Source organism: Triplophysa rosa, linkage group LG11 (assembly GCF_024868665.1).
Source record: "Triplophysa rosa linkage group LG11, Trosa_1v2, whole genome shotgun sequence".
Classification (NCBI taxonomy): Eukaryota; Metazoa; Chordata; class Actinopteri; order Cypriniformes; family Nemacheilidae; genus Triplophysa; species Triplophysa rosa.
The window spans coordinates 6,918,715-6,946,375 of NC_079900.1; the positions used below are offsets into that span (position 1 = coordinate 6,918,715).

Sequence of the window (27,661 nt, forward strand, 5' to 3'; positions counted from 1 at the left end):
TAGGGGAGGGGCTTCAGTATAGCTTTTTTATAATAATCGTACATGTACGATTCACCTAGTAAGAATTCATACATATTAGCCACCTCATAAAATAGTTACAAATTAACCAAATTAATTAAATTAGATCAGATTGATTATTGTTATTTTTAAATTATATATTTGCTGTGGCCAATTATATTGCCCGATATTTTGATTTTTTATTATCGGCATTGGTTGATCAATCTTCACAGAAGACTACTTTGTGGTTAATAGGGCTTTTCTACAAAAAATGTTAAGTTTCATAAAATAAATAAACATTAAAATGATCTAATTTCAACTTATTTATTTTTTGACTGTGAATTTCTAACTGTGTTCCCTGAAACATCAACTTTGTGAAGGGGGCTTTATTGAGTATTATATGAGTGCTACTAGTAAAAATGCACTGTAAGAATACAGCCCTGACAAGAGTGTTCGTCCACCATCTCTCTCTCCCTATCATGAAAGAGAATCATCATCTAATCTCAACCGCACAAACCATTCGCTAGAGGTATGATGGCCATTCACACAACGCCGTATCACGGAGCACCCTTGCTTATCTCCAGCAGGCCTGTGGATGTGGAGCAGAAGAGGCTGATTAGTCTTTCTTCCACTGAAAGAGACAGAATGAGGACACGGAGGTTCTGGTTCTTCATTCTGCAGCATAATAAACAGCACAAGCTGCTCCAGCATTGCAGGAAGGGGAGGAGCATTGGCACAACCGAGTAAATTAAACATGAGCGGAGAAAAGGCAACGCCCACTTTGGAACAACTTGAGTGTGAGTAAATGATGACAGAATTTTCATTTTTGGGTTAACTAAGGCAGCACATTTGAGTCCCATAATAGCCATAAAACTAAATTCAAACATTTAAATCCAGGCATCAGGTGTTGTACAGTAGTACATGTCGGAATCATACCATACAAGCTCCCATCATAGCTTTCTAGCATAACTTCATAATCCAAAGCATTTGGGCTAAAAGAGTTTTGCAAAGCTAAAGTTGTCCAACACAACTCTCTTCGTGCAAACAGTGACAACCCTGTTAGCATATCACCCATTGTTATACACACAGTGATGATATAAAGTACCTCGTCTGGACATTTCCCAACGGAGATGTGTACATGAAAGCCATAAATCAGCCTGTTCATCTCACACAGTGAAACAGCTGTCTGTTCGAGGATCATGTAAGCCTAAGATTATCTTCAGAGGAAACAGATGTCTTACAGTAAAAGAGATAGTCTAACACTTTTGGCTCTTTAATAAAGAAAACCTCTCTGGTGTTGCTTGGAACAGACGTCATGGCCGTCTTCATTTCTCCTTGCATCCAAAGTGCTGTTCCTTCATTGGGCATTCGTTGGAAAAGGAAGAGACAGGAAGAGGCGAGGGGGTCTTATTTTCGAAAACACTCGAACACAAGAGGAGAACAATAACACTCATGACACAGCCTTCTGGGCGAGAATGAAGGTCATGTCGGAAGGTCATGATGATCACAATAAACATTAAATCAAGCTTTTATTTCTTTGTTTTCTAACCAAGCAAAGCTACAGAGTAAGATAGGCATAATAAACATTGGAGTTTCGCTTTGGGTTTTCTGACCAATAATCTTGAAACATGTCATTTAAAATCCCAGATTATTTTTAATACACATTACACACACAGATATATGTTATGTCATCCAAAAGAGAAGCAAGGTGTTTGTCTTTGCAATCTTTCCTCAACAAATATTTCATTCCCTCACAACCTCATGTCATTTCAGAATACAAAACAATTTTCCAGGCATGTGATCGGCAAAGAACAAAAAAGAAGGAAGACTGCACGCACCCTCGCACAACCCCAATCCCCTCAAAAATTGTCTTTAATGTTACTAATTAAATGATATAAGATTAAAAACAGGCAACTGTTTGCTAAAAATAGATTTTTTTCAATTAGCAATACAAATACAAACTATTATAATTACCCAATTCTGACTGGCAATTTTGGAAATATCAGTTCAAATGTTAATTAGTTTAACAGACACCTAAACAATATTTTATAAAACAGGTTTATGCTTTGTGCACATATCTCAAATAAGATGGCATTAACAAATGGCACACCTTGAGTAGTTTATATTGGGCCTACTTCTAATTTTATTGAAATCAGCAATAATTCATTAAACAATAATTTAACACAGAAAGTAAAGAATACTATGGCCTCAAGAGACCTCCATACACAGCCACTAGATGGCGCATCTATGTCATTCATACAGCGTTTGTCCGCATTAGTTAAAAGGGTGATTTAACGCGGTTTCATGCATTCTGACTTCTGTACAATGTTAAACGTGCTGGCTTATCTTGCTTAACAAGGTCAACTTGACAAAAAACGAGTTGGACGAATTACATAGTAATTCGGTGGATCACATGGCAACAGACCTCGGAAAGAAAATGACAAAGAACCAAGAGATCAGCACAGCAGACGTTGGAACAACAGGACAGAAACTATGGATATGCATTTGTGGCTGGACAAAGGTAACATCAGAGAAAGGTCTTAAAATCCATCAGGGCAGGAAGAAGTGCCTGAGAGAGCTTAGTGAGGGGCCTCGCATAGACCAATACTTCACAAGAGGTAGGGCAAATCAGTCGGGTGAAGCCCAGTGGCGGGACAAGCACCACAGCCCACAGGGTATCAGAACCCCAGACAAAGCCCAACCGGCATAAACTTACCAGCAGTCAGCAACCCAGAGACTACCCAGCCGCAGCAAGCAGTAGAAAGGAAAATGGATGGAAGAAGACCTCAGATACTTTGGCCTAAATCCTGCAACAAAGAATGGGCAACCATTGACTCGGATCTCGTCCAGCTTTTAGAAGGCCAAAAAGGAGATGTCGAAAGAAAACTGGAGAAGATGGGGGGATCATCTACACCTATGGGGTGGAGAGATTTGGAGTGAAAAGCAAGAACCGAAGGTCACAGAAGGAGACGACGGGCCGACCTAAGTCCAAGAGACAAAAAGAAATCGACAGACTTGTCAGAGAAAGGAGGAGCCTGAGGAAACAGTAGAAGAAGGCCACAGAAGAGGAAAGGAAGGGCCTAGAGGCACTACAAGGCAATATTAAAAGTCACCTGGCCTCGTTGCGAAGAGCAGAGAGCAACATAAGAAGAAGGAGCGAACCAGGACAGCTTTCTACAAAGATCCTTACATGTTCGTCAGTAGCATCTTCAGCAAGGAGAAAACTGGGACCCTTAAAGTACGTATAACATATATTGAGAAACACCTACGGAAAATATATTCCGACAATCAGAAGCATGAGCCAATCTCCATTCCAGAGGACATGCCACCAATTCAGCTACCAGAACACCAGATGGACACAAGGCCCCCTAAATGAAACGAAGTTGAGTGTGCAGTAAAACGGGCAAGATCAGCTTCAGCTCCTGGACCCAACGGTATACCATACAGGCTCTACAAGAAATCACCCAGGTGATACCAAAGGTCTGGAGAAGGGCAGGAGGCATACTGATCCCCAAGGAGAAAAACTCCTCAACTATTGACCAGTTTCGCCAAATTAGCCTATTGAATGTCGAAGGTAAGATTTTCTTCAGCGTTGTCTTCAGGCCAATAGACTCTCAGGACTTCTGAAGAGAAACAACTTCATTGACACTTCAGGAGGTTGGCATAATGGCAGGTTGCACAATTTCACCACTGGCTTTCACAAAGGAAATGGAAATAATAATCTGGGCATCGCGTCGGGTGGTTGGAGGAGAGCGTTTGAAAAATGGGTTGCGCCGACCTCCAATCAGGGCGTACATGGATGACATGACAACCATCACAACAACCAAAGCATGTACAAAGCGGATGCTGGATAAGCTCCAGGAGAACATTAGTTGGGCAAAAATGGAGGTCAAACCAAGCAAATCCCACAGCATTTCTTTTGTCAAGGGCAGGCTTACCAATGACAGGTTCTGTATAAAGGGTGAGCCCATACCAACGGTCACAGAAAAGCCCATCAAAAACCTTGGACGGTGGTACACTGCAGACCTTAAAGACGCCGAACAGGTGGAAGAGACAGCCAATTTTATAGTCAAAGAACTTGCCACTGTCGCTGAGAGAAGCAGCCACTGGCTGTGGTTGAGACGGAAGGACGCAATATGGGCTGCCAAGTGACCACGTAATAAAAAGGTGTTGTGTGTATTGTTATGCCATACGGGACCGGGGGCACTGAGTTTGCATTAACGGAGCCAGTGGGGCTATAACAGCCTTAGCCAACGGGTTGGCGAGTATTGGTTGCATTGATTTTGGTAATGTCTTGTAATGGTATGCCATACGGGCAATACGAAATTGGGACACACAACTCATGAGTAGCCCCTCTCTGATAATGGCAAGGAAAGGTAAGTATGCTATGTATTTCTATAATCATTTATGCCCAAACACAGAGGATGCCTACCCTTCGAACCAGTGAAACCTCAGACCTCCTATCCTCTATTCATATTCTTGACTGCTTCCCCCTGCATAAGTCGTGGGAAATGTCCTATTGGGCAATTCAACTGTGCTGAAATAGTGGGATTATAACAACTAGTTCTATTAAGCAAATCTGTGCTTGATACACTCCCCCAGCTTTCGTATAGGTTTCAGAACGTTTTTTTCGAACATGAAAAACAGTTACATAACTTTTTTTAGTCCCGACTCCCTTATTAGGCAATTCTCCCGGAAAAGCACACCCACGGCAAGGCGAAAGAAATAGCGCACCCACGCATCAACCCATGAGCGATAGGAAGACCCGGTAATGATTGACTGCGATGTGGGCCGGCAGCTGCAGCTTTTTATCCTTGCGATAGTGAGAGAAGTTGTGGTGTGTTTGTTTGTTCACGGCATTTCAGTATCTGTATCTGATCAAAATGTCCAGAACCTCTGGTATAAAAGTAGGTCCACAACAATGAAGATCTGGTGGTATATTTAACTGTGGACATGGGGCACTTTTTTATCCCTGTGTGCACCAAACCTACTGTATCTTGTGTTATTGCTGCCAAAAAAAACTTTTTCATTTCATATGGCCATAGACCCCAGTCCTGTTTGAAGTTCCAGTATGGCAGATTAATATGGTGGAGTTTGTTTTTGCATGAGAACAGATGATTTGTTTCTTGAACAGTGTCCCAAAAAACTTGGTGATGGAGGTGCAGTTTTCTTTTATTTTTCTTTTATTTTTTTCTGACACTAAAATTCAACTAATTTCTGCAATTCTTCATGTGATCTTTGAAAAGTCTTTGGCAACTCAAAATATTATCTTTGCTGTGCATTAAGACAATATAGACACACATTCTCTTTAAGGCAGATTTGCAACATCTCCAGTCCATTAAAACTTCTTAATTATTGCCCTGATGTTGGGAATTTGAATTTTTATTGTTTCAACCATTTCCTATTAAATCCACTTTCTATTTTGTGTAGCTCAACAATCTTTTTCTGCACATCAGAACAATATTCTTTGGTTTTACCCATTGTGATGAATGATGAAAGGGGTTTGGGCTTTGTGCTACTTAATATTATTCTCCTGTGCAACAAGAAGTCATGACTGGACAACACCATGTTTCTAGTCACCTTGGTGTCCTCAGAAAATTTAAAAATCAATGGTAATATAATTGGGAGATATTTTACTCATAAGAATTTCTAGGGGTGCCAATAATTGTGGCCAGGGTGCATTAGAGAAGAAAAAAAATCAGAATGTGATATTCCCGCCACTTCAAATTGTTTTACTTGAATGAAACGTTGGAATTTTGTAGATTTTTTAAATAAAAGATCAAAACGAGAAACAATGCAGATTTATTTTTACAGCCTTCTTTGCTCATATTTACCAAGGGTGCCAAAATAGTGGAGGGCACTGTATACATACAGAGGACACAGTTTAAGAGGTCGCCATCAGATAAACAAAGGCAAAACTAGTGACTACAATCTGCATATTAACTGAAACAAGCCCACATCACAAAACTCATAAAATGCAAAACAGGCAACGGTTTAACAGCCACCGCTTCAGCACAGGGCAGTTACTGTGTCCTCATGAAGAAAGGGTCAAAGGTCACTGGACAGACATCTGCCTCAACAATGACTCAGAGTGTCTGACACAACAGGCCAGCACAGATTTACAGCATACATGTTTGAAAACCCTCCACGTCTCCTTTCTGTTCTGCTTTGTTTACTTCTGCTTTCAATGGCTGATTGTGGAGCCGTGGTCCAAACAAAGAACAAACAGCACTGAACGAGCGGCAATGAATTTTTCATCATCGGATGGACGACGGCCTTTGTTTGACCAACCGCCTGAGTCACACAAGTCAGCAAAAATGAAAGGCACCGTCAGCAAATGCGAGATAGCATGCAGGTGTGACATAAGTTATGCTATACAGTATATTTAATACTACTGTTAGTGTGATTTAAGTATGTAGGGATAGTTTACACAAGAAATAAAAAAATAATTTCATTCCAGACCTGTATGACTTTCTTTCTTCTGCAGAGCACAAAATACATTTTGAAAAATATTGGGAATTGGACCACATTGACGTCCATTGTTTGGACACAAAACCAATGAGACATTTCTCAAAATCTCTTTTTTGTGTTCTGCAAAAGTAAGAAAGTCATAAAGGTTCAAACTGACATGAAGATGTGTACATGATGAAAGAATCTTCAATATTTGGGTGAACTGTCCCTTTAAAGGGATAGTGCACCCTCCAAATGAATATTCTGTCTTTTATTTACTTTTATTCTTTGACTTTATTTACACGCCCTCTTTTCATTTCAAACCTGCTTGACTTTCTTCTGTGTCCAAACAATAGAAGTCAATTGGGGAACAACGGTTTTTGATTACCAACATTTTTCTAAATATCTTCTTTTGTGTTTTGCAGAAGAAAGGAAATCACACAGGTTTAAAATGACAACAGGGTGAGTAAATGATGACGGAATTTTCATTTTGAAGGTGAACTATTCCTTTAAGTAAGCTTGTAAGTTATAATAAATATTTACTGCATATTTGATAAATTAAATAAATTACACATTTTTTACATATTATAATAATGAATAAAGTTATCCAACATACAAAATACTCAAAATAATTACATTGTGTACGCAGCACTTATTATATGACTGTCTATGACTGTATAAAATAAAATACATGCAATTGACCTGCCGATTTACCATTATTGTAAAGATTTATTTGCAAAATATCATGGCAACTTTCAGTGTATAGGTGCAAACAGACATACTGTAAGCTTTTAGCTACTGTATGTCACAAGTAGCCACAGTATGGCTATAAAAATAACTCTCATGCTGAACAAAAAAACAGCTGGAGCTCTGAGTCGAAGTTATAATAGACTTCACACTGCACAAAGCTTCTTTGGGTGGTTGGTTTCATTCACGGTGAAAGGCTGTCAGATCAGAGGTGAATCCTGCAGCTTTTCCAACACACAGCGTTGCAGCGGCGCGCGCGAAGCACACAGGCGCATGCTCAACGCAACACCATGCCAAGAGGGAGACGGTGCGTGCAAAACAAAGAGAGGAAACTGAGTCAAAGAGCCATCATATCGAATCAGAGGGCTCTGGTCACACCATCCATCGGAGGTGACAGTACCGTGGTCCTGGTCTTCACAGGGGCATAACTCTGTCTCAAACATTAGCGGTGAAGTGCGTTTACCATGGCGGATGCTAAATGATACATACTCTGAGGTGTACATCACGTCTGGATTATTTAGGTAAAAAGACATAAGGCACTGGGACATTTTTAGAATTGTGCTTGTTGATATGTGGACCTCATACAGGATATTCAGGTTCAAATTTGGCCTTAATAAATTTGCTTAATAAATGCTTTTGCAACCGTCTAGTGAAAGTGATTTGGATTCGATAATATATTAAAGGGACAAACTAAGGTAAAAATGACTCGACAATTGCACTCAACAATTAAAAGGTTTTATATGACAGATAAAATATGTGTGGGAACTGCAGGGTGTCGTTTCTGAGAAAACAAAGGTAGTCAGACAAATTGCTAAATTTACAAACCTGCAAATCTGACTCTTTACGCAAATTTATCAGACAAATAATGTGGTAAAGGTACTTGCACCCACATTAGTTTCCTTGTGAACTAAAAAACAGCTCTTGCTTTCAGGTAACAATTCACTATTAAAGTCAACGTTTTCATTTTTTAGATAAACAGTGTTCCCCTAGGTTTACGGCTTGGGGGGGCTGCGGTCTCTATATTTTTTTGCGGCAGAGGTCCGGACAATACTTTTTTAAATAAATAATGTTAAATCAATCAATCCAAAGTTTTATCAGGCCATTTACTTTATATTCTGATAGCCACAGTCTGTATGAAACATAGAAGGTCTGGTAACTGAGAAAATGTGTTGTAGGCTCTGGTGCTGAAGCAAAGTCCCAGTGGTCTGTTTTAATATTTAAAAAAACTACTGCCAACAAAATGTAATAAGCAGGAGTACTTACAAAGTTACTAACAGCCTTTCCATGCCATTCATACTAGAACTGATTCTAAATATTCTTTCCAATTAAAACATGATTCACAATGAAATGCTCTTAACATGCTGATTATTTATGCTATTAATATCATAAAGTTCTACTCAGTGGTCATCGAATCTGTTCTGTGCACTTCAGTTACTGTTTGGTATGGCTCGGCCACCAAATCAGACCTATGAAGACTACAACGGACAGTTCGTAGTGCTGAGAAGATTATTGGTGCTCCTCTATGGAGTTTAAATGGACCCAAAACTCACGCGCATGGAATCCGTGCGCAATCGCGCATAATGATAACCACGCACGGAAACCTGCTCCGCGAGGGCGCATTTAAACTCCGCGAGCAAGCAGAACGGTATCCGCAAGCGGAAAAGAATCCTCGCACGGGCGCATTTCTGCTCTGCGAGCAAAAACTCAGTCCGCGAGCAGAGGCTTTGACGAGCGCGCACGCGATTCTCTCTATGCTCTCGCAATCGCAACTGCTCAACACTTGCTCGCTCGTTGAGTTGACTTCTGAGACTTTGAAGGCAGGACAATGCATTTTAAAAGTTACCAATCAAATGAGCGGAGACATCTGCATGTCTCCGCTCATTTGATTGGTAACTTTTAACATGCACTCACCTACATGCAGTCACCTACAGTCTTACTACCGAATGATTAGTGTATTACCTTGCCTTAGCTATGTGTTAGTGTTTTAACTAGTGACATTTTGATTTCTTACATCTGTCAACAAAAATTATGCTATATAATATAGCAGTTAAACTTACATGTCATGTATGACCTATTTAAAACATACTATAATAATATAATTAAATGTCTCCTGTAGTCATTAAATTTGAGTTATCTAATCTGTTTACTGGCATAGCCCGTTTTAATATTTTCAAAACAAATAAAGCAAAACAAATAAATTATTTAAATTAAATTTTAGAGAGTACATCATATTATAATTTATAATAACTTGTTCTTTGAGTTATACTGTTGTAGTCATTTATTAATTCTCATTTTATAACAATTTCACAAAAATTATTAACAATACAAAAGCAATTATGAATACACATACCAAACTATTTATTTCTAACTTCCTGTCAAGATGCCAAATATGTAAATCCAAAGCCAAGGGCATACATAACACTGTAACCCAAGTTTAAAAACAGAAAAAAGTATCGTGTTATGCCAAATTAAGACGTCTGTACAACGGGTAAGCAGAGGTGGACGAAGTACACAACTTCCTTACTTGAGTGAAAGTACAGATACTACTGGTCAAATATTAGTCCACTACAAGTAAAAGTTGTAAAGACAGATTCTTACTTGAGTAAAAGTACAGAAGTACGTGCTTTTAAAAGTACTCAAGTATTAAAAGTAAATTTACTTTATGTCAGTTGTGCATTGTTTTATTGTCGTATACCTTATGCCTCTGAAGCAACCTACTGAATACACCGAGTAGCTCACAGTATCAGTTGTATTAAAGGAGTAGTTCACTTCAAAATTTCAAAGTCAATGGGGGCAAATTTTGCAGTGAGCAACTCCTTTAAGAGCTTTATATGTTTACCACACATATGTTTAGTTTAGATATAATCCTGTATGACCATTTAGCCTAATTATCATCATTAGCCCCCTAGGCCTATATGAATTTATGAGCAGTGTTCTTTTATTTTGTATATTCCCTTTACCAGTTTTAGCAGCAATTTACCAGTAAGTAATAAGGTTCTTGTAAATAGTAAAGTGTAGAAGCCATGTGTTTGTTGGATTTATTACCATTTGTATTACCATCATTTACCTACAAACATAAACTATAGCTAGTATAATGAAACTATGGTATTTTTAGTTGCTGTGGTTTTACAAAAGATTATTAATTGGAGTATGGTTCCTATATTTAGAAAATGGTAAATATGTGGACACTGTGGTTTTACTGCAAATACCGTCCCTGCTGAAAAAAACAATGAATTTTTGAATTAGAATGAGATTTTTAAATTAAATTCCTCTTTGTAGTGTGTTTTGGGTTTTATTCCAATAAGATTTACCATCCCACCAATAGAATCCATCACATACAAGTAGACAACAAGTATCCATAGTACAATTCCCATTATAACCATTAAATCCATTACATGTTATGTTGTATTTTGGGCAGGGTTCTATTGTTTTTATTTCAACAGGAATACTTCAACTATAGTTACTTCAGTAAAAACATCATTCATTTTCCAAATCGCTTTAAATGATATAGCAGCAGATCAGAAGTTAACACGCACGTGTATCTCAAGGTGTATGTGAAGCTTATTTACCGTTTAGCCGTTATGCCGATCATTTTCATGACAATGTTTCTATGATCTTTGACTGATCGTAACCCACAGATGATTACACCACACTTTAACATGTGCCTTTTTCGTCTTTTATTGTTCTATTTGCCTTTTCAGAGCGCTATCAATAGTGTAGCAGCGCCTACGTTTACATTAGTTTAGCGGAGAAGATCCCAGAGTTGCCAGATTTGCGAAAAATCTGCCTAATGGCCATTCAAAGCTTGCCGGAAAACCGCAAACTTAGAAAAACTGAAATACTTGGCAACAGTAAAAGGTCCTAGCAGATCGCAAGCCAGATAAATTGAGCACACAGGAAACCCCGCTGCATAGAAACCATTTTCTACTTTTGGACCTTTTTATAAATGTAGTGGAGTAAAAAGTATGATATTTGGCTTTCAAATGTAGTGAAGTTAAAGTACAAGTACTCAGAAAAAATAATACTCAAGTAAAGTACAGATACTCAAAAAGTGTACTTAAGTACAGTACTCAGGTAAATTTACTTCGTTACTGTCCACCACTGCGGGTAAGATACATGTCGGAGACTGTAGGTGAGTGCATGTTAAAAGTGACCAATCAAAGGATCGGAGAAGTCTGCCATTGTCCCGCCTCCAAAGTCNGTCGACTGCAACGTAAAATCTCTCCACTGATCAAAAGCTAGAATTCGGTGACACGCCCTGTGTTTGTTTGTTTGTTTGTTTGTTTGTTTAATCGTACAAAGGGAGCACAGGCAGCTCTTTGGAGCTTGAACATGTGGGATTTCATTTCGATGTAGCCTCGAGCATTTATTGATAAGCAATTGTTTGAGGCTTATGAAGACTCATTTCTCAAATGACGTGTTTGGAGGCATTAGGTTGAAGTAGTGTGAACCTTTGCTACAGTGTTGGGATTGTTCACACTAGAAATGACTAGAAAAGTACAAAATAAACCAAATTTGAAATAAAAGAGTTGCACATAGGCTACAGATTGCAACAGGCGTCTCCTTCTTTCTACTTGCAGGTGGGTTGGTCTTCCCTCTGAATGATGCATGAGGCAAAATTTGTGCTCATCCATCATTATACATTGTAATATAAGGTGATCGTTACAGGTGAAGCATTGTGACCTCATAATGTCGAAAAGTTTGTTTGTTAATAATAACACCTCTCTTCTGGATGTTGGCAAATAGTTTTGGTTGAGTGGATGATGCCTCCTGGGAGATTTGAGTTTCATTTGCACATTCTGGAAAGTGTGGATCATGGCACTAATACGGCGTTCATCTGAGCTTCGCTTTTATTTTAAAATCTGCCATAAAAGCAATTTACCAGCATTTATAGATTTGTCTGTGAGGTGGAGCTGCATATCAGTACTTGGCTCACAGTTTGTTCTCTAAAGCCCAGAGACGCATTTATAGCAACAGAAGGATTTTTACTCCAATTTAGTTATACATTTGCCACCTATCGGGTTTCCTGTTTTCATAATACACTTTACTGACCTTCGACTTTACTGACGTCTTTTCCATAAATCATCTGTTGGCAAAGATTCCTGCTGTGGAGAGACACGTATGAAACTGAAAAGATTCTTGAGAAAGTGTAGATATCTTCATGAATTTTGCTCCTTGTGTGTCTCATCAACTTTTACATTTGTATTTTCTCTTGACTCAAAATTATATCTTTTTTTAAAGCATCACATATATTTTAGAGTATTTCCTTATTATTCACAATAAAATACTTTGTGTCATACTGTACATGTAAAAACATGCTCTGAAACACTGATTCAATCAGGTTTCAGAAATCGTAAAGGCAGAGTTAGTATTTTTTCAAAGACGCTTTAGAAAACGTTCAGGGGCGGAGCAATGCAGGAAGGGGCGTGTTCCATTTGGGTAGTAGTGTGTTTAATGATCGATTTCAAATAACAACAACACTTTTCAGAAATCAATTACCCTGCCTTTAATGAAGTTTTTTCCAGATGTCTTGGCTTTAAAACTGTTGTTTTGAGTGCTTGTTAAATAAGGATGCACAGATAAGGAAGCATCACACTACCCTGTTGAAAAACCCTGTGCTGTTTGGTAGGTTTTGAAGCAAGCTGGTTTGTGCTGCAGGTTTAAGCTGGTCATGTGCTGGTTTAAGATGGTCCTAAGCTGGTTTAGGACCATCTTAAACCAGCTCAGAACCAGCTTAAACCAGTACACGACCAGCTAAAGACCAGCACATGACCAGTTTAAACCAGCATATGCTTCCAAACCTACCTAACCAGCATATGCTGTTTTTTCAACAGGGTGAAAAGACACAGAACAAAGCAACATAGAAATGGCCTGTAAACAATACAGTTTTCTTCAAAAAACTATAAAAATGTGTTTTTATTGCACTAGAGATTTTCCAAAGGAAACAAGAAATTATATTTAATACCAAATCCTGTTTGCTTGGTTTTGTACCTCACAGCTCAGAATCATCTGAAGATTTTTCTACATCGATGTCAACTATTAAAGATCATAGGTGTTTGGAGCATTTGTGGTGGTTTTACAGCAGCCTGTAGGAATGAAAAATCATATGCTCAGAATATTTGAACTCAATCAATTTAATTCATTTGTGACCAAATTGTTCCTTTATAAAAAGATTTTTTATAAAGCGACGCTGGGTAGAACAATTTTACTTTTTTTTTTAATGTAGTTTAAAGTCAAATTATGCTTAAATGTGACAACTGCGGCTTTGAATAATGAGCAAAGACCAACCACTGAACAATAAAACATTTCCTGAGTTCTTAAAAACCCACCCCTGTCTAAGAGCTAACCGCATGAAATCTGCAACAGCCGAAGCCTTGTCATATCTGAGACGGGCAAAACAACGAAATGTGATCGGAAACATTTTGTTTGCTGCATTAAATTCCCTTCCATTTACTGGCTCTTCCAGCGCATGTACCGTCTCAGTGCCGTCTGCCAGCAAACCCATCCACATGACATATCAATCAGAGCAGTTAGACTTTTACTCAATTAAGTGTTGGCACTAAGCAACTGGAAATCGAATCTATTTCGCATTAGGCCGTTTCTTTGTTAATGCTTCGTCCAGTGTATTCGACAGGCCTTGCTTTACCGTGCCAGTGCTCATTTCAGCTGCATATTCTTCAAAGTGAACTGCTTTTTTCTCCTTGTGAACAATATTGGAAAACAAATATAGACAACCAGATAGAAACACATGCATGCATAGTGCGTTACGTTATTATGTTGCATATACAGTTAATGAAGGATCAGACAGTATTGGTTTTGGCTACAGAACAGATCTTTGTTCATATTTGCTGCTGCATCTCTGTTTATTGATTGAGGTTATGAAGGTGCATACTCTTGAGTCTCCATATATATCACAGTGAAAGATGAATGCAGAAACTATTAATAAATTCTAATTGTTCCCTTTTCTGAGGAAACGTCGCACTTGCACGTTGAGAGTGAGAGGCCAGAATTAGAGTGATTATTAAAGAACTGCAGAAGCTTGGCAAGTTCATGTGTGTTCATTGTGTTCTAAATAGGGGGTTTCTGAAGAATGTAGTAAAGTTAACCCTCTCTGTGGGAGCATATTCAGAATGAATGCTTGTATTGTGATCTCAGATATGACAAGTGTGCCAGCAGTGGATCACTAACACGGAAGATGTTTCAGGAAAGCAATGGAAAATGGGATACAAATAGAACATGAGTTAATGAGTCAACGTCTTGTGAAGATGTTTTAACATCCATGACAGATGTGTGCATTTTTGGTAATGTTTTGTTTAATTAAAAAAACGTACATGACCCTGTGTTCATATTCTTCCCTTTAGAGGCAGTTTTTTCCTGTTAGTGACCGAGAACTTTCTGTAGCGTTTCAAGCTTTGATCAAGATAAGTTTTCTTCTCACTGAAAGCACACAAAGAACCATTTCACGTTCTACTGTATTCTTTTATATCTCATCACATGCTGAAAGGAATCATTAAAATGAAAAATTCAAAAATGCCAAGTACTTTCATTCAGAGCTCTTAGATTTGAAGAAAGTGTTGTAAATTACAGGCTTAACTCGAAGCCTTTAAAGAGATGGTTCACCCCAAAAATTTAAATATCTCCTCATTTACTCATGTTCTTGTCATTCCAAACTTGTATGACTTTCTTTCTTCTGCAGGACACAAAAGAAGATATTTGAAGGAACATTGGTAGGCTAACCAAACAGCACTGGCCTTCATGGACAAAAAAAACCCACTGAGACATTTATGAAAATATCTTCTTTCGTATTACAGAGTCACATACAGGGTTTGAATGGTGTGAGGGTGAATAAGTGATGAGATCATTTTTAGTTTTGGGTTCCTTTCATATTATTTTCTTACTTAAAAAGCATTACAAATACTGTGGAAAAGATAAATGTCTCAGAGATTTGTATTATAGCCTTGATACCCACAGACATGTTTGAACTGAACAGGATGAGATAGGATCGCTCATTTAATAGATTGCAACACAACACAAAACAAACAAAACAACACATTTTTGTAAAATATATCTAATGTTATTATTATTTATATAGAAATTTAATTGCAAAACAAAACAAACAAAACAACACAACACATTTTTGTAAAAGATATCTAATGTTACTATTATTTATATAGAAATTTAATTAAAATCCATTTAGAACTGTAAAAAAATAAACCGAAGCTCGGCTCAAAATAAACGTGTGATATCACGGAGATAATGTTATTTAGACTGCTTCACAATAGGTTTAGGTCACTTTGGCAGACGGTGCGCTTTCCACAAGGCAGACGCGGTCTCTCCCCCTCATGAATATTCCACTATAGCCCCGCCCACCATGCGCAGAGACTGTTGCAGGGCGCCATAAGAACGCTCGCGGTTTCTTCAACTAATATCACAATCGCGTTGCCACAGTTTGTACGTACAGGTCCATCTGTCCGCGAACGCGACAGGACCTCGTTCGCGAACCACACAAAACAAATCAATATCATTCGTTACACTGATAACCAGGAGTTACGAGTATCGGACTGTTTGATAAGACGAGAAAACAGAAAAGGACGACGGGGTTTACACTTGGTGTTCCTATCTATCTCCAGCGGTTATACGGACATCGCCGCAGCAGATCCGAGAAGAAACAACGGGTAGGTCTGATCTCAAAATAACTATAAGATAACGTTATATGCTCTGTATTCGCGTAAAATCACGCGTCGTTTTGGACGTTTTCGATCTGTTCATCCCGTGAATCAATGAACCAGAACATCACCACGCGGATGCGTATTTATACAGTAATGAATATCTTCCGCTGGTCAAAAACAAGAGACTTGGCTTCAGTAGTCCTCCTTTAAAATCAACGTTTCTCTGTCTGTTTATCTGTCTGTCTGTTTATCTAATCGGAAACGCTATTGTATTTGGCAATAGTGTAGCGCGTACTGTGTTTATAGATCAGACGAGCTCTCAGACGCATGGCACGTATGGTGCGTTACACTTGGCGCATCATTGTTATTATTTGCGAATGTAGTGTAAACATCTAAGTGACCTTTCAAGTTCGCCGGGTTCATCATTTCCTGATATTATGTTGGGTTTGCTGAGACTACGGTGACTTGAACCTTAGAGGTATGGGAAACTGTGCAATCCATTATTATTGCATGCATTCATGCAGATATTGCGTACGCATGCATAATCTATGCGGGTAAGCAGATCTCTCTATATCAGACTGCGGAGCAGGGAGTTCAAAGCAAAACTGTGCATGAGGAGCATGTTGGCATTGCCATATCTTTTAGATCACCTGGTTTGTTACCAACCACCTTCAGCAGGTGTGACAATAGGTAGATAACCTTTGAACATTTGCCATCGAATTTGCTTACAATTACTATTAGCCCAGATGGAGAGGGTGGATTGGTTGGGTTTTTATGTAATAGCCATGTGAGCTCCTTGGATGTTTTGTTTCCTAAGCGGCTATCAATCCTCCAAATGTCATTTTCTGGACGTAACCAACACGCTAGGTTATTCATTTGGTTCATAATTGGCTGTCTTTTCCCTGTTTTAATAAAAACATGTGTGGTCAGGCTTATGGTCATGTTCTCAGGAGTGATTAGTATTCCTAATGTTAATTTCAACATGACTGACAGTCCATAATAGCAGCTGTGGAGAAGTGATTAGGGATTTCCCTGCTCCGTCTGGGTTTTGGGAGACCTTTCGGAGAAGTCATCTCCGCTGAGCACACGTGAGACATTTCCTCTCTGGTCTAGGGGGCATCAGTGAGAAAATCACCCGATCGTAATTAAACGCTGCAAATTGATTCAACGGCTGGCCGTTACGGCGTGTGTATGAGAAAGATGAATAGACCCAGGGGTGCTTAACCAAACACCAGTAAAGTAGGAGAACTTCTGCTCTTGTTTTAAGAGGAGAAGTACTTGACATGGGTATATTTTCTTATTTCATCCGCAAAACATGTGAAATTCCATTCAGGATTAAGGGCGGTCACAGAGCGTGACGGGCCGGCGAGGACTAATAGATTTGACACCGTTTAAATTGGTTTCCCCAAAGTTAATTTTTGAAGGTGTTGCTTTGACCCCGAATGGGAAATCGCATGCTGTCTTCAGACGAAGTCTCGGAGCTCTGTCTATTTTTAAACCTGCTTTCTTCTACACTGCTGAAGGATTCTGTGAAGTTCTGGCAACCTAGCAACCGTCGAAACACAGGACTCACTGAGTTTGATCTGGAATTCCTGTTTACGTTGAATGTGGCTCCAAGCGATAAATTGGATAATTTCATCAACGGGTCACATATCTATTGATCTCATTAGCATCATTTAATAACAGCGTCCAGCATCATCCACTGGTTATTTGAGTATCGGACTTGAGGGCCCGTCACCAAGGCAACAGGTCACCACAAACCCGAGCATGGCAGGTGTTGCTTTTTAACATTTGTCCCTTTGAAGCTTCCGCACCCCTATGGGGATCTTTTATAGGGTCTGTTTTCTTCCTTTCCGTTGCACTTGCCCAGGCCCACATTGTCCGTCTCTGCTTGCCATATGAGCATAGCCAGACTGTTGGTTGGGTGCGGGTCAGTCAGTGTTTGTGCGCCGACTGCTAATGGCCTCTGTGCATTTTAACAATTAGCCAGGCGGAGTCTGTGAAATAGTAGGCGGAGACTTCGAAGAAGGGGCTGAGTTTGGTCTCTTCAGACCGGGGTCACCTTAATTATGCGAGAAGCAGCAGATGTAGGGCAGCTTAGTGTGGCGTGCAGCTGCGGAGACCCACGGTGATTTAAACACATCGCCTTGCCTCATCTACCGCCACGCTCCATAGTTCAGCGCCCCCATGACGTGTTGATTTTAGCCGTTTCAATGTGGGATTTATTCATAAAAATTACATTTTGATGCTTAAAATGTTTCAGTCGTCACTCTTATCAGGATTTTTGATCATTTCTGTCTAAGCCAGACAAAAGATGCTGAAAATAGACCTGTCAGATACCAGACATCTCTTGACTGGGGGATTTCACGGACTAGTCCAGAACAGTCCCTTAAGAAAATTAACCATGGTTTAATTATAGTAAAAGTGTAGTAACCATGTTTTTTGGCAGGTTGATTCCTATTTGTATAACCATAGTGTTACAACAGATACCACAGTTAAACTATGGTAACTGTAACAAAACCATTGTTATTTTGTGGATACCATAATTTAACCTACAGTAGCTATGTTTTGGGGTGAGGGGGTGTTGTAGTAAAACCATGGTTCATTTACAGTGAACGTGAACCCCAAACCCCAATCTTTTATTTTCTTTTTTCACTCATGCAATCTCGTGGGAAGGGTTTAATAAACCTGTTTGTCAGTGGCATTCAGCACTCTCTGATGTTAATTTGAAACAGCGACTGAGGATGTCTGGTCTATCAAACACGCATCAGGACTTGCAGAATCCGCGTTTGTTTTGGCCCTCCGCCGTGCCATTGTCCTCCATCGGTTCATCCCAGCATTCAGGCCAATGCTGGTGAATGTGCCATGGAGACCGGGCACAAGGGAGTTTTCATTAAGGAAACACCTCGATTATTTTGTTCCCATATCATACCCAAGGCACTTCCTGCTATCTCCCCGAGCGGGTGTTTGTATTAAAGCTATAGAAGAAAGCTCACCGCTGAGAATGACGTATGTTCAGTCTGTTGCTCAACTCATTGACATCCCAACCGTTTTGGTTTGTGTTGGTGGTGGAAGATAAACCCCAGTGCGTTGCTATTGTTGAGATTTCAGGGCGTCTTGGGTTTAAATCTGGCCTTGATTTTATGATTTGTAAAAAGCCATATGATAGAATGAGCTCTTTGTGTAATGGGTTTCTTCCTTACCAGTGGAGCTTTTCGCACCTCCGTTTGCAGCCATACCCATAAATCCAAACCCATAAAAATTGTTGCAGGAAAACAGAAGCAAGGTGTTAATTTAAGCCAAAGTGACTTGAATGTTTTCATTGCCCATATGACTGAAGAAAAATAGCTTTGGTTCAGAGTAAAATGCAATAGCAGCGTTTTCTATCAGCAACACTATCAGTGTTTCCCCTACCATTACCTTAGGGGGGAGCCCCACCTCTCCAATGGCACCTCCCGCCCCCCTTGAAGGTCAAGTTAATTTAATTTTTTATGTAGCCTTAGATCACAAGAGAAGTCATTTAAGATTACCTTTCCTAATATAACATGTCTATACCTTATTCTCGTACAAAAACAAACTAAATAGCATTATGTTATTTATTTTATTTACATGGCGGCATGTTATTTCTGTTTCTACGTGGTCGCGCCTTTACAATTCTCCTCTGCTCTCTGTGTTGAGTTCCGACCCGAAGCGCGCGCACACACACAGACACGTGCGCGCACATACACAGGTAAGCATATGGTGTTTGAATGGACCCAAAACTCACGCGCATGGAATCCGCTCGCGCATGTGCGATGCACGCGCATAATGATAACCACGTGCGGAAAGCTGCTCCGCGAGGGCGCATTTAAACTCCACGAGCGAGCAGAACAGTATCCGCAAGCAGAAAAGAATCCTCGCACGGGCGCATTTCTGCTCCGCGAGCAAAAACTCAGTCCGCGAGCAGAGGCTTTGACGAGCGCGCGTGCGATTCTCTCTATGCTCTCGCAACTGCTCAACACTTGCTCGCTTGTTGAGTTGACTTCTGATAATGATAACCACGCACGGAAACCTGCTCCGCGAGGGCGCATTTAAACTCCGCGAGCAAGCAGAACGGTATCCGCAAGCGGAAAAGAATCCTCGCACGGGCGCATTTCTGCTCAGCGAGCAAAAACTCAGTCCACGAGCAGAGGCTTTGACGAGCGCGCACGCGATTCTCTCTATGCTCTCGCAATCGCAACTGCTCAACACTTGCTCGCTCGTTGAGTTGACTTCTGAGACTTTGAAGGCAGGACAATGCATATTAAAAGTTACCAATCAAATGAGCGGAGACATCTGCATGTCTCCGCTCATTTGATTGGTAACTTTTAACATGCACTCACCTACATGCAGTCACCTACAGTCTTACTACCGAATGATTAGTGTATTACCTTGCCTTAGCTATGTGTTAGTGTTTTAACAAGTGACATTTTGATTTCTTACATCTGTCAACAAAAATTATGCTATATAATATAGCAGTTAAACTTACATGTCATGTATGACCTATTTAAAACATACTATAATAATATAATTAAATGTCTCCTGTAGTCATTAAATTTGAGTTATCTAATCTGTTTACTGGCATAGCCCGTTTTAATATTTTCAAAACAAATAAAGCAAAACAAATAAATTATTTAAATTAAATTTTAGAGAGTACATCATATTATAATTTATAATAACTTGTTCTTTGAGTTATACTGTTGTAGACATTTATTAATTCTCATTTTATAACAATTTCAAAAAAATTATTAACAATACAAAAGCAATTATGAATACACATACCAAACTATTTATTTCTAACTTCCTGTCAAGATGCCAAATATGTAAATCCAAAGCCAAGGGCATACATAACACTGTAACCCAAGTTTAAAAACGGAAAAAAGTATCGTGTTATGCCAAATTAAGACGTCTGTACAACGGGTAAGATACATGTCGGAGACTGTAGGTGAGTGCATGTTAAAAGTGACCAATCAAAGGATCGGAGAAGTCTGCCATTGTCCCGCCTCCAAAGTCTCAGAAGTCAACTCAACAAGCGAGCAAGTGTTGAGCAGTTGCGAGAGCATAGAGAGAATCGCACGCGCGCTCGTCAAAGCCTCTGCTCGCGGACTGAGTTTTTGCTCGCGGAGCAGAAATGCGCCCGAGCGAGGATTCTTTTCTGCTTGCGGATACTGTTCTGCTCGCTCGTGGAGTTTAAATGCGCCCTCGCGGAGCAGCTTTCCGCACGTGGTTATCATTATGCGCGTGCATCGCACATGCGCGAGCGGATTCCATGCGCGTGAGTTTTGGGTCCATTCAAACACCATATGCTTACCTGTGTATGTGCGCGCACGTGTCTGTGTGTGTGCGCGCGCTTCGGGTCGGAACTCAACACAGAGAGCAGAGGAGAATTGTAAAGGCGCGACCACGTAGAAACAGAAATAACATGCCGCCATGTAAATAAAATAAATAACATAATGCTATTTAGTTTGTTTTTGTACGAGAATAAGGTATAGACATGTTATATTAGGAAAGGTAATCTTAAATGACTTCTCTTGTGATCTAAGGCTACATAAAAAATTAAATTAACTTGACCTTCAAGGGGGGCGGGAGGTGCCATTGGAGAGGTGGGGCTCCCCCCTAAGGTAATGGTAGGGGAAACACTGATAGTGTTGCTGATAGAAAACGCTGCTATTGCATTTTACTCTGAACCAAAGCTATTTTTCTTCAGTCATATGGGCAATGAAAACATTCAAGTCACTTTGGCTTAAATTAACACCTTGCTTCTGTTTTCCTGCAACAATTTTTATGGGTTTGGATTTATGGGTATGGCTGCAAACGGAGGTGCGAAAAGCTCCACAGGTAAGGAAGAAACCCATTACACAAAGAGCTCATTCTATCATATGGCTTTTTACAAATCATAAAATCAAGGCCAGATTTAAACCCAAGACGCCCTGAAATCTCAACAATAGCAACGCACTGGGGTTTATCTTCCACCACCAACACAAACCAAAACGGTTGGGATGTCAATGAGTTGAGCAACAGACTGAACATACGTCATACTCAGCGGTGAGCTTTCTTCTATAGCTTTAATACAAACACCCGCTCGGGGAGATAGCAGGAAGTGCCTTGGGTATGATATGGGAACAAAATAATCGAGGTGTTTCCTTAATGAAAACTCCCTTGTGCCCGGTCTCCATGGAACACATTCACCAGCATTGGCCTGAATGCTGGGATGAACCGATGGAGGACAATGGCACGGCGGAGGGCCAAAACAAACGCGGATTCTGCAAGTCCTGATGCGTGTTTGATAGACCAGACATCCTCAGTCGCTGTTTCAAATTAACATCAGAGAGTGCTGAATGCCACTGACAAACAGGTTTATTAAACCCTTCCCACGAGATTGCATGAGTGAAAAAAGAAAATAAAAGATTGGGGTTTGGGGTTCACGTTCACTGTAAATGAACCATGGTTTTACTACAACACCCCCTCACCCCAAAACATAGCTACTGTAGGTTAAATTATGGTATCCACAAAATAACAATGGTTTTGTTACAGTTACCATAGTTTAACTGTGGTATCTGTTGTAACACTATGGTTATACAAATAGGAATCAACCTGCCAAAAAACATGGTTACTACACTTTTACTATAATTAAACCATGGTTAATTTTCTTAAGGGACTGTTCTGGACTAGTCCGTGAAAGCCCCCAGACAAGAGATGTCTGGTATCTGACAGGTCTATTTTCAGCATCTTTTGTCTGGCTTAGACAGAAATGATCAAAAATCCTGATAAGAGTGACGACTGAAACATTTTAAGCATCAAAATGTAATTTTTATGAATAAATCCCACATTGAAACGGCTAAAATCAACACGTCATGGGGGCGCTGAACTATGGAGCGTGGCGGTAGATGAGGCAAGGCGATGTGTTTAAATCACCGTGGGTCTCCGCAGCTGCACGCCACACTAAGCTGCCCTACATCTGCTGCTTCTCGCATAATTAAGGTGACCCCGGTCTGAAGAGACCAAACTCAGCCCCTTCTTCGAAGTCTCCGCCTACTATTTCACAGACTCCGCCTGGCTAATTGATAAAATGCACAGAGGCCATTAGCAGTCGGCGCACAAACACTGACTGACCCGCACCCAACCAACAGTCTGGCTATGCTCATATGGCAAGCAGAGACGGACAATGTGGGCCTGGGCAAGTGCAACGGAAAGGAAGAAAACAGACCCTATAAAAGATCCCCATAGGGGTGCGGAAGCTTCAAAGGGACAAATGTTAAAAAGCAACACCTGCCATGCTCGGGTTTGTGGTGACCTGTTGCCTTGGAGACGGGCCCTCAAGTCCGATACTCAAATAACCAGTGGATGATGCTGGACGCTGTTATTAAATGATGCAAATGAGATCAATAGATATGTGACCCGTTGATGAAATTATCCAATTTATCGCTTGGAGCCACATTCAACGTAAACAGGAATTCCAGATCAAACTCAGTGAGTCCTGTGTTTCGACGGTTGCTAGGTTGCCAGAACTTCACAGAATCCTTCAGCAGTGTAGAAGAAAGCAGGTTTAAAAATAGACAGAGCTCCGAGACTTCGTCTGAAGACAGCATGCGATTTCCCATTCGGGGTCAAAGCAACACCTTCAAAAATTAACTTTGGGAAAACCAATTTAAACGGTGTCAAATCTATTAGTCCTCGCCGGCCCGTCACGCTCTGTGACCGCCCTTAATCCTGAATGGAATTTCACATGTTTTGCGGATGAAATAAGAAAATATACCCATGTCAAGTACTTCTCCTCTTAAAACAAGAGCAGAAGTTCTCCTACTTTACTGGTGTTTGGTTAAGCACCCCTGGGTCTATTCATCTTTCTCATACACACGCCGTAACGGCCAGCCGTTGAATCAATTTGCAGCGTTTAATTACGATCGGGTGATTTTCTCACTGATGCCCCCAAGACCAGAGAGGAAATGTCTCACGTGTGCTCAGCGGAGATGACTTCTCCGAAAGGTCTCCCAAAACCCAGACGGAGCAGGGAAATCCCTAATCACTTCTCCACAGCTGCTATTATGGACTGTCAGTCATGTTGAAATTAACATTAGGAATACTAATCACTCCTGAGAACATGACCATAAGCCTGACCACACATGTTTTTATTAAAACAGGGAAAAGACAGCCAATTATGAACCAAATGAATAACCTAGCGTGTTGGTTACGTCCAGAAAATGACATTTGGAGGATTGATAGCCGCTTAGGAAACAAAACATCCAAGGAGCTCACATGGCTATTACATAAAAACCCAACCAATCCACCCTCTCCATCTGGGCTAATAGTAATTGTAAGCAAATTCGATGGCAAATGTTCAAAGGTTATCTACCTATAGTCACACCTGCTGAAGGTGGGTGGTAACAAACCAGGTGATCTAAAAGATATGGCAATGCCAACATGCTCCTCATGCACAGTTTTGCTTTGAACTCCCTGCTCCGCAGTCTGATATAGAGAGATCTGCTTACCCGCATAGATTATGCATGCGTACGCAATAACTGCATGAATGCATGCAATAATAATGGATTGCACAGTTTCCCATACCTCTAAGGTTCAAGGCACCGTAGTCTCAGCAAACCCAACATAATATCAGGAAATGATGAACCCGGCGAACTTGAAAGGTCACATAGATGTTTACACTACATTCGCAAATAATAACAATGATGCGCCAAGTGTAACGCACCATACGTGCCATGCGTCTGAGAGCTCGTCTGATCTATAAACACAGTACGCGCTACACTATTGCCAAATACAATAGCGTTTCCGATTAGATAAACAGACAGACAGATAAACAGACAGAGAAACGTTGATTTTAAAGGAGGACTACTGAAGCCAAGTCTCTTGTTTTTGACCAGCGGAAGATATTCATTACTGTATAAATACGCATCCGCGTGGTGATGTTCTGGTTCATTGATTCACGGGATGAACAGATCGAAAACGTCCAAAACGACGCGTGATTTTACGCGAATACAGAGCATATAACGTTATCTTATAGTTATTTTGAGATCAGACCTACCCGTTGTTTCATCTCGGATCTGCTGCGGCGATGTCCGTATAACCGCTGGAGATAGATAGGAACACCAAGTGTAAACCCCGTCGTCCTTTTCTGTTTTCTCGTCTTATCAAACAGTCCGATACTCGTAACTCCTGGTTATCAGTGTAACGAATGATATTGATTTGTTTTGTGTGGTTCGCGAACGAGGTCCTGTCGCGTACGCGGACAGATGGACCTGTACGTACAAACTGTGGCAACGCGATTGTGATATTAGTTGAAGAAACCGCGAGCGTTCTTATGGCGCCCTGCAACAGTCTCTGCGCATGGTGGGCGGGGCTATAGTGGAATATTCATGAGGGGGAGAGACCGCGTCTGCCTTGTGGAAAGCGCACCGTCTGCCAAAGTGACCTAAACCTATTGTGAAGCAGTCTAAATAACATTATCTCCGTGATATCACACGTTTATTTTGAGCCGAGCTTCGGTTTATTTTTTTACAGTTCTAAATGGATTTTAATTAAATTTCTATATAAATAATAGTAACATTAGATATCTTTTACAAAAATGTGTTGTGTTGTTTTGTTTGTTTTGTTTTGCAATTAAATTTCTATATAAATAATAATAACATTAGATATATTTTACAAAAATGTGTTGTTTTGTTTGTTTTGTTTTGCAATTAAATTTCTATATAAATAATAATAACATTAGATATATTTTACAAAAATGTGTTGTTTTGTTTGTTTTGTGTTGTGTTGCAATCTATTAAATGAGCGATCCTATCTCATCCTGTTCAGTTCAAACATGTCTGTGGGTATCAAGGCTATAATACAAATCTCTGAGACATTTATCTTTTCCACAGTATTTGTAATGCTTTTTAAGTAAGAAAATAATATGAAAGGAACCCAAAACTAAAAATGATCTCATCACTTATTCACCCTCACACCATTCAAACCCTGTATGTGACTCTGTAATACGAAAGAAGATATTTTCATAAATGTCTCAGTGGGATTTTTTTGTCCATGAAGGCCAGTGCTGTTTGGTTAGCCTACCAATGTTCCTTCAAATATCTTCTTTTGTGTCCTGCAGAAGAAAGAAAGTCATACAAGTTTGGAATGACAAGAACATGAGTAAATGAGGAGATATTTAAATTTTTGGGGTGAACCATCTCTTTAAAGGCTTCGAGTTAAGCCTGTAATTTACAACACTTTCTTCAAATCTAAGAGCTCTGAATGAAAGTACTTGGCATTTTTGAATTTTTCATTTTAATGATTCCTTTCAGCATGTGATGAGACATAAAAGAATACAGTAGAACGTGAAATGGTTCTTTGTGTGCTTTCAGTGAGAAGAAAACTTATCTTGATCAAAGCTTGAAACGCTACAGAAAGTTCTCGGTCACTAACAGGAAAAAACTGCCTCTAAAGGGAAGAATATGAACACAGGGTCATGTACGTTTTTTTAATTAAACAAAACATTACCAAAAATGCACACATCTGTCATGGATGTTAAAACATCTTCACAAGACGTTGACTCATTAACTCATGTTCTATTTGTATCCCATTTTCCATTGCTTTCCTGAAACATCTTCCGTGTTAGTGATCCACTGCTGGCACACTTGTCATATCTGAGATCACAATACAAGCATTCATTCTGAATATGCTCCCACAGAGAGGGTTAACTTTACTACATTCTTCAGAAACCCCCTATTTAGAACACAATGAACACACATGAACTTGCCAAGCTTCTGCAGTTCTTTAATAATCACTCTAATTCTGGCCTCTCACTCTCAACGTGCAAGTGCGACGTTTCCTCAGAAAAGGGAACAATTAGAATTTATTAATAGTTTCTGCATTCATCTTTCACTGTGATATATATGGAGACTCAAGAGTATGCACCTTCATAACCTCAATCAATAAACAGAGATGCAGCAGCAAATATGAACAAAGATCTGTTCTGTAGCCAAAACCAATACTGTCTGATCCTTCATTAACTGTATATGCAACATAATAACGTAACGCACTATGCATGCATGTGTTTCTATCTGGTTGTCTATATTTGTTTTCCAATATTGTTCACAAGGAGAAAAAAGCAGTTCACTTTGAAGAATATGCAGCTGAAATGAGCACTGGCACGGTAAAGCAAGGCCTGTCGAATACACTGGACGAAGCATTAACAAAGAAACGGCCTAATGCGAAATAGATTCGATTTCCAGTTGCTTAGTGCCAACACTTAATTGAGTAAAAGTCTAACTGCTCTGATTGATATGTCATGTGGATGGGTTTGCTGGCAGACGGCACTGAGACGGTACATGCGCTGGAAGAGCCAGTAAATGGAAGGGAATTTAATGCAGCAAACAAAATGTTTCCGATCACATTTCGTTGTTTTGCCCGTCTCAGATATGACAAGGCTTCGGCTGTTGCAGATTTCATGCGGTTAGCTCTTAGACAGGGGTGGGTTTTTAAGAACTCAGGAAATGTTTTATTGTTCAGTGGTTGGTCTTTGCTCATTATTCAAAGCCGCAGTTGTCACATTTAAGCATAATTTGACTTTAAACTACATTAAAAAAAAAAGTAAAATTGTTCTACCCAGCGTCGCTTTATAAAAAATCTTTTTATAAAGGAACAATTTGGTCACAAATGAATTAAATTGATTGAGTTCAAATATTCTGAGCATATGATTTTTCATTCCTACAGGCTGCTGTAAAACCACCACAAATGCTCCAAACACCTATGATCTTTAATAGTTGACATCGATGTAGAAAAATCTTCAG

General features: G+C 39.8%; 1 protein-coding gene across 2 annotated transcripts in view; it reads right to left on the minus strand.

The window, feature by feature from the left end:
• The window catches only part of tanc2a (tetratricopeptide repeat, ankyrin repeat and coiled-coil containing 2a), a 143,894-nt gene extending 118,691 nt beyond the window's left edge, over positions 1–25,203 (minus strand). For both annotated transcript variants that reach the window (XM_057345087.1, XM_057345086.1), the window contains exon 1: positions 24,919–25,203. The gene's annotated coding sequence lies outside the window, so the exon portion shown is untranslated. The remainder of the gene's footprint in view (positions 1–24,918) is intronic.
• Positions 25,204–27,661: the final 2,458 nt, after the last annotated feature.